We start from the raw sequence: 11,244 nt of genomic DNA, 5'->3' as shown, positions 1-11,244 counted from the left end.
CCATCAGGAACATGTCACCACTGTGGTCAGTCATTGGTTGCAGCGGCCATGTGACCCACGTCAATCAGTGGAGATTAGTGGCAGTGGGGGACCAAAAAATCCAGAACCCAGTGGCGGGGATCGTGCCTGCGACATATCTGGCCACGTGGAAGTCTGACCAAAAGGCCCCTCTTAAGATGAACAACCCCTTGTAATGGCTGATATACTCTTTCAAAAAGTTGCCCACAGTTAAACCATGCTTTAGTTAGCACAATTACTTCACACATGATACAGAGATATTCTTCACATCTCTTCCTGGACGCTAAGCAAAACCATAGCACGTCCCCTTAGGTAAGTCCCACTTCCTTCCACCACACTAGCCATAAAATAAGACACAATTAATTTTGTGTCAGAATCGTCCAGATACCCATGCAGTTTGACAAATCAGTAACTCTTTGCTTTTTCTTTCTTTTTTTTCCCTTCTGGTCCATGTTGGTCCGTATTGGCCGGGCTGAAATTCCTCTAGTCTCGTAGAGCTGTTAGTCCTATAAGTACGGCATGTGGCCATAGTTACCAGCTGATTTTATTTCTATAAATGATCATATCATACTAAGCATAGATTCAGCAGGCACACACAGGGGTGCTTTTGTCTCAGGTCATTCAGTGAGAACGTATCCTAACTATCCGGGTAATGCTTTGTGTGTGGTATAAGCTGGTGTGTGTTCTCCAACTATTTCTATGACATGTCGAATGAATTAATATTATTTTTCAGGCATTTCGCCACTGGCCTGCATACGTAATGATATAACATTTCATGAAGGTGGTCTAAATGTAATACTCCATCTGTAGTTTAGCTCCAGAAGTGATGGAAATATTGGCTGTGAAGTGGAAAGAATGATATGTTTACAAGAAAAAGAATCAGCTGAAACCACATTTATCTGTGCTGGAACTATTTAAAACAGCCACAATTTAAACAATATTTCTATGTGGTTAAACCTTTTCTCAGTTCCAAAACTTTTTTAAAACTCTTGACTTATCTTCTTATTTTAAATATTATATTACATATAGCTTATGTGCTATTCTCTATCTAATAGATAGGAGTTTCTTATTCTGAAACCTAATCCATTAGCCAAAGTGGGTGAATGCTACAACTATTACTCTTTACTGTACTATAAGGAATAACCTTGCAGGGAAAATGAGCCCCTGCTGCTGGGTTCTTCCATAGATTACAGATGATCACTGGAGGCCCACCAACAGGACAGCGTGTGGTCATCTTATAATCAGAGGAACTTCTAATGGGCAGGTACAACTTCTCTTTTTTTAATTGACTCCTGGTTTTAGCTCCTAAAACTGCATCAGGAAACATGTGACCGTACCCGAAATATTCAGTTATAAAACAATAAATACAGTGAGGAACATTTACAGTATCAATGTATTTATGTCAATATTGTGACCATGATGTGTGACTTTGTGAGCTTTTGGCCCCTTTTCTAAAGTGGTAAGAAAAGAGGCAAGGCTTAACAGGAGTGGCGGAACCTATCATGGCCGCCCCAACTTGATGAAACTGGCACTGGAAACTGGCATAGGTTATAGCTCAAGTCTACGCTAGCTCCTGGGTTTCTGGCACTTTTGTGTTTGTCTGTTTGCATAATGTTCTGACACACTGGGGACATTTATCAACGCTGGCATTCCCATAGGCCAGTCTTGATTCTCTAGGCTCTAGAGTAAGAGGCACCTGATTTATTAGGAAGAAAATGCCTCTTAATAAAGTAGGTGCATCTCCGGCACGCTGAGTGCCAGAAACCCAGGAGCTAGCTAGCTCCTGGGTTTCTGGCACTCAGCGTGCCGGAGATGCACCTACTTTATTAAGAGGCATTTTCTTCCTAATAAATCAGGTGCCTCTTAATAAAGTAGGTGCATCTCCGGCACGCTGAGTGCCAGAAACCCAGGAGCTAGCTAGCTCCTGGGTTTCTGGCACTCAGCGTGCCGGAGATGCACCTACTTTATTAAGAGGCATTTTCTTCCTAATAAATCAGGTGCCTCTTACTCTAGAGCCTAGAGAATCAAGACTGGCCTATGGGAATGCCAGCGTTGATAAATGTCCCCAGTGTGTCAGAACATTATGCAAACAGACAAACATAAAATAACACATATAATAGATAAGAAGAAAAAGGGAAAGAAGAAAGGAAATAAAAAAGATGTGGCCCAAGAAACAAATGACATCTCTTGTTTTTCTTATTATGGAGCCATCTTAGAGTAGTCCAACCATGGTGGCCATATTTTACGAAACCGTTCTTTCATGCCAAAATGATGCTGTGTAAATCATTTTTTAACCATTTTAAGATTCCATTTAGCTTTCTTCAATAAAGTAGAAATTGCAATCTTCAAAAATAGAAAAAAATGTATGTGCATAAAGTCACACATACTGTATACACCAGGATGAACAAATCAATAGTCACCCACCACCTTATAACAATGGTTTCCATCCACCTTCACAATTTTAGCCAAATAAATTGGAGCCAAGCTATAGTCTGTATCGGGTTTCACCTTACAACGACTTCTTCCAGGGTTTAGTTTAAATAAATGATTTCATTACAATATATCCAAAGAAACTCAATGCTAGAAATCATACATAATTAAACCAATATGTTATATATCACTCACTTTAGGTCGCAGAGCAATACCATTTCATAAACATACCACCCAACTGTTTGGTGGGACACTTACAGCTTATTGTGTGAAAGACCTTATCACTGGCTAAGGCGGGTCATAACTACAGGCAGTGATTAGCTGAGCAGCATTCACAGCCATTTTCTGCCATGTAAAGACAGTAGCAGAAGTGTAGTTTAGCAGGGGCTCAGCACCATCAGAATTGGAGAGGCTGGGGACAGGTAAGGTGGGTATAAGTTGAGTTAGTTTTTACAGCATGTACAGCCCCTGAGACGTTTTTTTTTTTTTTTTGCACTGGAATACATCTTTAAATATTACAAAATATCTGATTATAGACATTTTAAGGTTAATAAAAATATAATTAAAATGAAAAATATAATGAAAAATATATATATAAGTTGAGGTCTAACATAGAGGTAGGCACCAGACAGTTTCTGGAGCAGTTTAGAAAATGCACAGTTATTGACCAGGACAAAAAGAGGGACATTCAAAGAGCAAAGAGACACAGAAGCACTTGGATAAAAAAGAAGGACTATCCAACCAAAAGACGGACACTTGGGCGACATGCATGAATAATTTTGTTATAAACTACCCTCACAATGGTGAGGATGAAGATAACCCATCACCGGCTTTCACTAAAGACATACAAAGGGACTTTTACTAAGCCATTTACACCACTATTGTGGCATAAAAAAGTTGCAAATAATGTGAGAGGGGTGGGCTTGCCGTGGCCTGCCGGATTTACTAAAACTTTTGCCAGAAACTGTCAGAAGTTATAGCTGAAGTCTGCTCGAGCCACTAGCTTCCTCTTAATACATTAGGTGCATCTCACACCAGGTCAGGGAGATTAAGACTCATGTATCGGTACGCCAGCCTTGATACCCCCCCTAATTTTCCCCAGGGAAAACATCATCACAAAATGCACAGAGACTAAATACTAGTGAAAGACAACTTAATAATTGGTTTCCACTAAAGATATACAGAATTTAGAAAAAATATTGGGCATCCTAGTCACCATATCCTGCCATTCACGTAAAAAAAAAGGATCTAATCCACACCTGTTCCCGGGTATTCATATAAGGGAGTTTATCCAGGCCCGGACTGGCCCACAGGGGAACAGGTGAATACCCCAGTGGGCCCCCAGTTCCCCAGCACAGCACCTCAATCAGCCTATATCCACAAAAAACTGGATAGATTTATTATTATAAATGCATCAGATGGCTAAGATAACTTCTAGAGTCAAAGGCAGGCCAGACAGTATTCTCTCTCCCCAAGCCCACCTTCTCAAAGTTGCTGTATGGACCCCCTTAATCAATCATCTTGAGTGTCTTATTGCTGCCTGCAAGTGAGAATGTAGTATTTACATACAGGACAGACCAAAAGTTTGGACACACCTTCTCATTCAAAGAGTTTTCTTTATTTTAGATTCACACTGAAGGCATCAGAACTATGAATTAACACATGTGGAATTATATACATAACAAAAAAGTGTGAAACAACTGAAAATATTCTAGGTTCTTCAAAGTAGCCACCTTTTGCTTTGATTACTGCTTTGCCCACTCCTGGCATTCTCTTGATGAGCTTCAAGAGGTAGTCACCTGAAATGGTCTTCCCACAGTCTTGAAGGAGTTCCCAGAGATGCTTAGCACTTGTTGGCCCTTTTGCCTTCACTCTGCGGTCCAGCTCACCCCAAACCATCTTGATTGGGTTCAGGTCCGGTGACTGTGCAGGCCAGGTCATCTGGCGCAGCACCCCATCACTCTCCTTCATGGTCAAATAGCCCTTACACAGCCTGGAGGTGTGTTTGGGGTCATTATCCTGTTGAAAAATAAATGATGGTCCAACTAAACGCAAATCGGATGGAATAGCATGCTGCTGCAAGATGCTGTGGTAGCCATGCTGGTTCAATTTTGAATAAATCCCCAACAGTGTCACCAGCAAAGCACCCCCACACCATCACACCTCCTCCTCCATACTTCACGGTGGAAACCAGGCATGTAGAGTCCATCCGTTCACCTTTTCTGTGTCGCACAAAGACATGGTGGTTGGAACCAAAGAGCTCAAATTTGGACTCATCAGACCAAAGCACAGATTTCCACTGGTCTAATGTCGATTCCTTGTGTTCTTTAGCCCAAACAAGTCTCTTCTGCTTGTTGCCTGTCCTTAGCAGTGGTTTCCTAGCAGATATTCTACCACGAAGGCCTGATTCACACAGTCTCCTCTTAACAGTTGTTCTAGAAATGTGTCTGCTGCTAGAACTCTGTTGGGCATTGACCTGGTCTCTAATCTGAGCTGCTGTTAACCTGCGATTTCTGATGCTGGTGACTCGGATGAACTTATCCTCCGCAGCAGAGGTGACTCTTGGTCTTCCTTTCCTGGGGTGGTCCGCATGTGATGTGAACCAGTTTCTTTGTAGCGCTTGATGGTTTTTGTGACTGCACTTGGGGACACTTTCAAAGTTTTCCAAATTTTTCGGACTGACTGACCTTCATTTCTTAAAGTAATGATGGCCACTCGTTTTTCTTTACTTAGCTGCTTTTTTCTTGCCATAATACAAATTCTAACAGTCTATTCAGTATGAGTAGGACTATCAGCTGTATATCCACCTGACTTCTCCACAACGCAACTGATGGTCCCAACCCCATTTATAAGGCAAGAAATCCCACTTATTAAACCTGACAGTGCACACCTGTGAAGTAAAAACCATTTCAGGTGACTACCTCTTGAAGCTCATCAAGAGAATGCCAAGAGTATGCAAGGCAGTAATCAAAGCAAAAGGTGGCTACTTTGAAGAACCTAGAATATGACATATTTTCAATTGTTTCACACTTTTTTGTTATGTATATAATTCCACATGTGTTAATTCATAGTTTTGAAGCCTTAAGTGTGAATCTACAATTTTCATAGTCATGAAAATAAAGAAAACTCTTTGAATGAGAAGGTGTGTCCAAACTTTTGGTCTGTACTGTATATCTATACAGTGTGGCCCTAGAACTACTTTTACTGTTGGGCCCTAGGCACCCCTGTCTGACACTGAGTTTATCGTTTAGAGAAATCAAATAAGCATTAATACTGAAAAGGATATGGTGGCCATCAGATGAATGCAAACACACTATACACCTTCAATTGGGGTGTAGACAGTTCTTTCTGAAAATACAGATTGTAAAGTGTAACTGTAATTTCATTTTTTAATGTGTAAGGACAGTGAGTGTGTTTTTGTAATACACTTCATTAGGAAAACATGTTAATTTTTATTAGAAAACTGTATGTCAAGTCTCCCTTTACCAACCCTCTAAGTCTGTAAAAGTACACCAGGGGGTTGCCTGACATGGAGATGCAACTTATTTTTTAGAGAAGTACAGTAGCACATCATAAATGAGACTTCAAGGTATTTGAATCTGAAATCATGACCTACTTTTCACTCCACTTCTAAAAGTGGAGAGGATCACCAAATGTCGCCAAATTTGACCAAAATTTACAAAAATATGCCCCTAATGTCCCACGTAGGCATCATTTGGCACATTTTTACACTACAAAACTAGCACAGCAGACTTCATAAATGTCCCCCTAAGTTTTTTCTTGATGACACCCTCACTTTAAAGACTGTAACACGTAATGGCAGATTTGATCATATCTAAACATCTCACATCAGGCATTTATATGTATATCCAAAACAATCAGCAGTACAAACCTATGAGGGGCACCAGTTTGCACACATTTTTAAGTATATCCCATAAGGCTAATAAAGAAGAACGTAGTGGCCAGGTGATTTCAGGAAATATTTAGGCTTCATCCACATCATCCGAATGGCAGAGCAGCTTACCGATTTACCGGTTTACCGATAAATTAAACCCTATGTACTGGATTGTACTGTATGCTCCTTCCACCCCAACTCAAATCTCATCTGAATCAATTTGGCCATATGGAGGAAGATACTGATTTAGAGGTGAAACTCAAAAAATTAGATTATCGTGCAAAGTTCATTTATTTCAGTAATGCAACTTAAGAGGTGAAACTATTATATGAGATAGACTCATTACATGCAAAGTGAGATATTTAATGCCTTTATTTGTTATAATTTGGATGATTATGGCTTACAGCTTATGAAACCCCAAAGTCACAATCTCAGGTACCCTCGGGGGGTATGGATTAATTAGCTGACTAGAGTGTGACACTTTGAGCCTAGAATATTGAAGCCTTTCACAATAATCTAATTTTAAGTTGCATTAATGCAACTCCTTTTAAGTTGCATTACTGAAATAAATAAACTTTTGCACAATATTCTAATATTTCGAGTTTCATCTGTACTTTGATTAATTTTCTTTGATATTATAAACTTTATTATTCATTTGAACAGTCAGGAGATGATGAAGGAGAAACTAAACATAAGAAAAAATGTTTGTTTCCAGAATTCTCATGAGATCAAACAGAAAATCCTAACATGTGTAAAATGGCAAATCATAATTAATAAAGCAGAGATCAAAGATGGAATATGTAGACGTCTGCAGAAAATACATCAATACTCAAGACTCATTTAACCCCTTCTCAATCTCCACTGTACATGTACAGTGGATGTTGGGTATTTAAAGGTGGCACCTGCTCAGAAGCTGAGTAGGTTCTATAACCGCTGGGTGCTTGCTGAAGCAACAACAGACACCCAGAGGCAGAGTCCGTGATCAGCGATAATGCTGATCATGGACTTTTAACTCCTCAGATGCCGTGGCAAATTGCTGTTTAGTTGCTATAACAGCACATGTTAAAGTCCCCTAGGGTGACTTAACATAAGTGGGAAAAAAGTTAAAACAAGTATTTAAAAATACTTTGTGTATATGTGTATATATAAAAAAAAAAAAAAAAATATATATATATATATATATATATATATATAAAATCAAAATAGGAGCATCCATCATGCAATGGTGAGATTTGTGTGCACTGCCTGCTGTAGGGCATGCCACTCATTGGTCCTTCACTGAGCAGCAGCATTAGGATACAACATTGGTATTTCACTTTTTTGGCAGATTTTCCATTTTAATAATTTCTTTCCAGGTACAAAGCAAGGTTTAACAGCCAAAAAAACTTCAATATTTATGTCTCTGATTCTATAGTCTACAGAAACACCCCATATGTGGTCGTAAACCGCTGTATGGGCATACGGCAGGGCACAGAAGGAAAGGAATGCCATACGGTTTTTGGAAGGCAGATTTTGCTGGACAGTTTTTTTGACACCATGTCCCATTTGAAGCCCCCCTGATGCACCCCTAGTGTAGAAACTCCAAAAAAGTTACCCCATTTTAGAAACTACACCCCTCAAGGTATTCAAAACTGGTTTTACAAACTTTGTTAACCCTTTAGGTGTTCCACAAGAATTAATGGAAAATAGAGATACAATTTCAAAATTTCACTTTTTTGGCAGATTTTCCATTTTAATAATTTTTTTCCAGTTACAAAGCAAGGGTTAACAGCCAAACAAAACTCAATATTTATGACCCTGATTCTGTAGTTTACAGAAACACCCCATATGTGGTCGTAAACTGCTGTACGGGCACACGGCAGGGCACAGAAGGAAAGGAATGCCATATGGTTTTTGGAAGACAGATTTTGCTGGACTGGTTTTTTGACACCATGTCCCATTTGAAGCTCCCCTGATGCACCCCTAGAGTAGAAACTTCCAAAAAGTGACTCAATTTTAGAAAATCCATGTGTAGAAAGAAAAGGATCCTTTTCTTTCTACACATGGATATTTATCAGGACTTGCTTGGGTCTGTTCCGTGCACCTATCTACAGGATTGATAAGGGTGAGCTGGATTTCACGATTTTTTACTTCCCATTTTAGAAACTACAGGATAGGGTGGCAGTTTTGTTGGTTCTAGTTTAGGGTCACATCACATGGTCTAGTTTAGGGTCACATCACATGGTCCGTCACATGATCTTTTACCATGGTGATGGATCATGTGATGGAACATGTAATGACCGGAGTGACATCATCACAGGTCTTGTTCATGTAATTAATTCTCACCCCAGGTCCTGTTCAGCAAAGGAGACAGAAGGAGATGCCGGGCTACGCGATCAAGTGGACTTAGGGTGAGTTAAATATATATATATATATATATTTATTTATTTTTAACCCCTCCAGCTCTATTTGACTATGCATTCTGTATTCAGAATGCTATTATTTTCCCTTATAACCATGTTATAAGGGAAAATAATAATGATCGGGTCTCCATCCCATAGAGCAAGTTATTACGGACACAGCGATACCTACTATGTATACTTTTTTTTATTTATGTAAGTTTTACACAATGATTTCCTTTTTTAAACAAAAAAAAATCATGTTTTAGTGTTTCCATAGTCTGAGAGCTATAGTTTTTTCAGTTTTTGGGCGATCATCTTGGGTAGGGTATGATTTTTTCTGGATGAGATGACGGTTTGAGTGACACTATTTTGAGGTGCGTATGACTTTTTGATCGCTTGCTATTACACTTTTTGTGATGTAAGGTGACAAAAAAATAGCTTTTTTTTTACACCCTTTTTTTTACGGTATTCACCTGAGGGGTTAGGTCATGTGATATTTTTATAGAGCAGGTTATTACAGACACGTCGATACCTAATATGTATACTTTTTTTTAATTTATGTAAGTTTTACACAATTATTTCATTTTTGAAAAAAAAAAATCATGTTTTAGTGTCTCCATATTCTGAGAGCTATTGTTTTTTCAGTTTTTGGACGATTATCTTAGGTAGGGTCTCATTTTTGATGGCATGAGATGACGGTTTAATTGGCACTATTTTGGGGTGCATATGACTTTTTGATCGCTTGCTATTACACTTTTTGTGATGTAAGGTGACAAAAAATTGCTTTTTTTACACCGTTTCTTTTTTTTGCGGTGTTCAGCTGAGGGGTTAGGTCATGTGATATTTTAATATAGCAGGTTATTATGGACGAGGTTATACCTAATATGTATACTTTTTTATTTACTTAAGTTTTAGACAATAACAGCTTTTTTATAATAAAAAAAAAGATGTTTTAGTGTCTCCATATTCTGAGCCATAGTTTTTTTTTATTTTTTGGGCGATTGTCTTATGTAGGGGCTCATTTTTTGCGGGATGAGGTGACTGTTAGATTGGTACTATTTTGGTGGGCATACGCCTTTTTGATCGCTTGCTGTTGTACTTTTTGTGATGTAAGGTGACAAAAAAATTGTTTATTTAGCACAGTTTTTATTTTTAATTTTTTACGGTGTTCATCTGAGGGGTTAGGTCATGTGATATGTTTATAGAGCCGGTCAATACAGACGCGCGGATACCTAATATGTCAAATTTTTTATTTTTCCCTAATTTTTACCAATGTTTTTGAATTTTATTTGGGGAAAATGATGTTTTTGTTTATTTTTACTTGAAACTTTGAATTTTTTTGGGGGGGAACTCTATTTTTTCTACTTTTTTTTTCACTTTTTTTTGTCCCACTTTGGGACTTCAACTTTTGGGGGTCTAATCCCCTTTACAATGCATTCCAATATTTCTGTATTGGAATGCATTAGCTGTATGAGTAATACAGTGTGCATTACTCATACAGCTTCCGGCCTGTGAGATACAGGGGGCTGGATCTCACAGGCTCATCACAGAAAGGCAGCGCTAATGCCTAAGAAAAGCATTGCGCTGCCTTCCATGCCATTGGGTCCCCCCTACAGCCGCACGGGGACCCGATGGCACCGCCGCCAGCCGCAACCAGTAAAAGTCGCAAACCGCAGGTCTGAATTGACCTGCTGTTAGCGGGATAGCCGACACAGGGAAGGGGGGGTGGGGGTCACAGGACCCCTTGCGCATTGTCCCCGGGTGCCTGCTCAATGATTTGAGCAGGCACCTTGTTCCAATCATCGCCCGCCGGGCGGCGGTGATCGGAACTACAGATGACGTACCGGTACATCATGTGTCCGGACCAGGTTAATTATAGTCGTCAGTAGATATCAGCGAATCGAAGCTGACGAAGTGGAATTCGATCAGAATTTCAGGAATTAGTCAATTCGCACCGAATCCGAATTTCCTCACGCTTCGTGGTAATAAATGGCATTTTTTCCAAAAATTGCTGCTGCACATGTTAGGACATGAAGCAAGGAACTCTGGGAACGAGGGATCACCCACAATGCCATGCATGCAGCCAATAAGCAGCCAGCCAGACCTATGATGTCACAGCCCTTTAAATAGCCTCAGCCATTTTGGTATCAGCCACTTTCCAGTGTACTTAGTGCAGGAAGAGACATTAGCAGGCACTAGGGACAGTGCTAGGAAAGACTATTTTGCTCAATAGAAGTTCAGAGCATTAGAAGTATAGGGAAAGGATAGGAAAGAATTATTCCACGGTAGTGAAGCAGAACAGGGTCCAATAGGGGAGTGTACAGCTTGGGTGATAGGAGCAATCCTATTACACCTTGCTGCACTGACTGCGGATCCAAATTGTCACTATACTGCTGCTCATTTCAGGTTTGCAATACCTCTGTAATTCCAGCAAACCGTTCTTGTTATTGGGGTCTTATTAGTTATATATATGTTCTAAAGCTTATTAGCCGTTGTGTGTTGAAATTAGAAAATTACAGC

This window comes from Bufo gargarizans, chromosome 5, assembly GCF_014858855.1.
Source record: "Bufo gargarizans isolate SCDJY-AF-19 chromosome 5, ASM1485885v1, whole genome shotgun sequence".
In the NCBI taxonomy this organism is placed as follows: Eukaryota; Metazoa; Chordata; class Amphibia; order Anura; family Bufonidae; genus Bufo; species Bufo gargarizans.
This window is presented reverse-complemented; position numbering follows the sequence as displayed.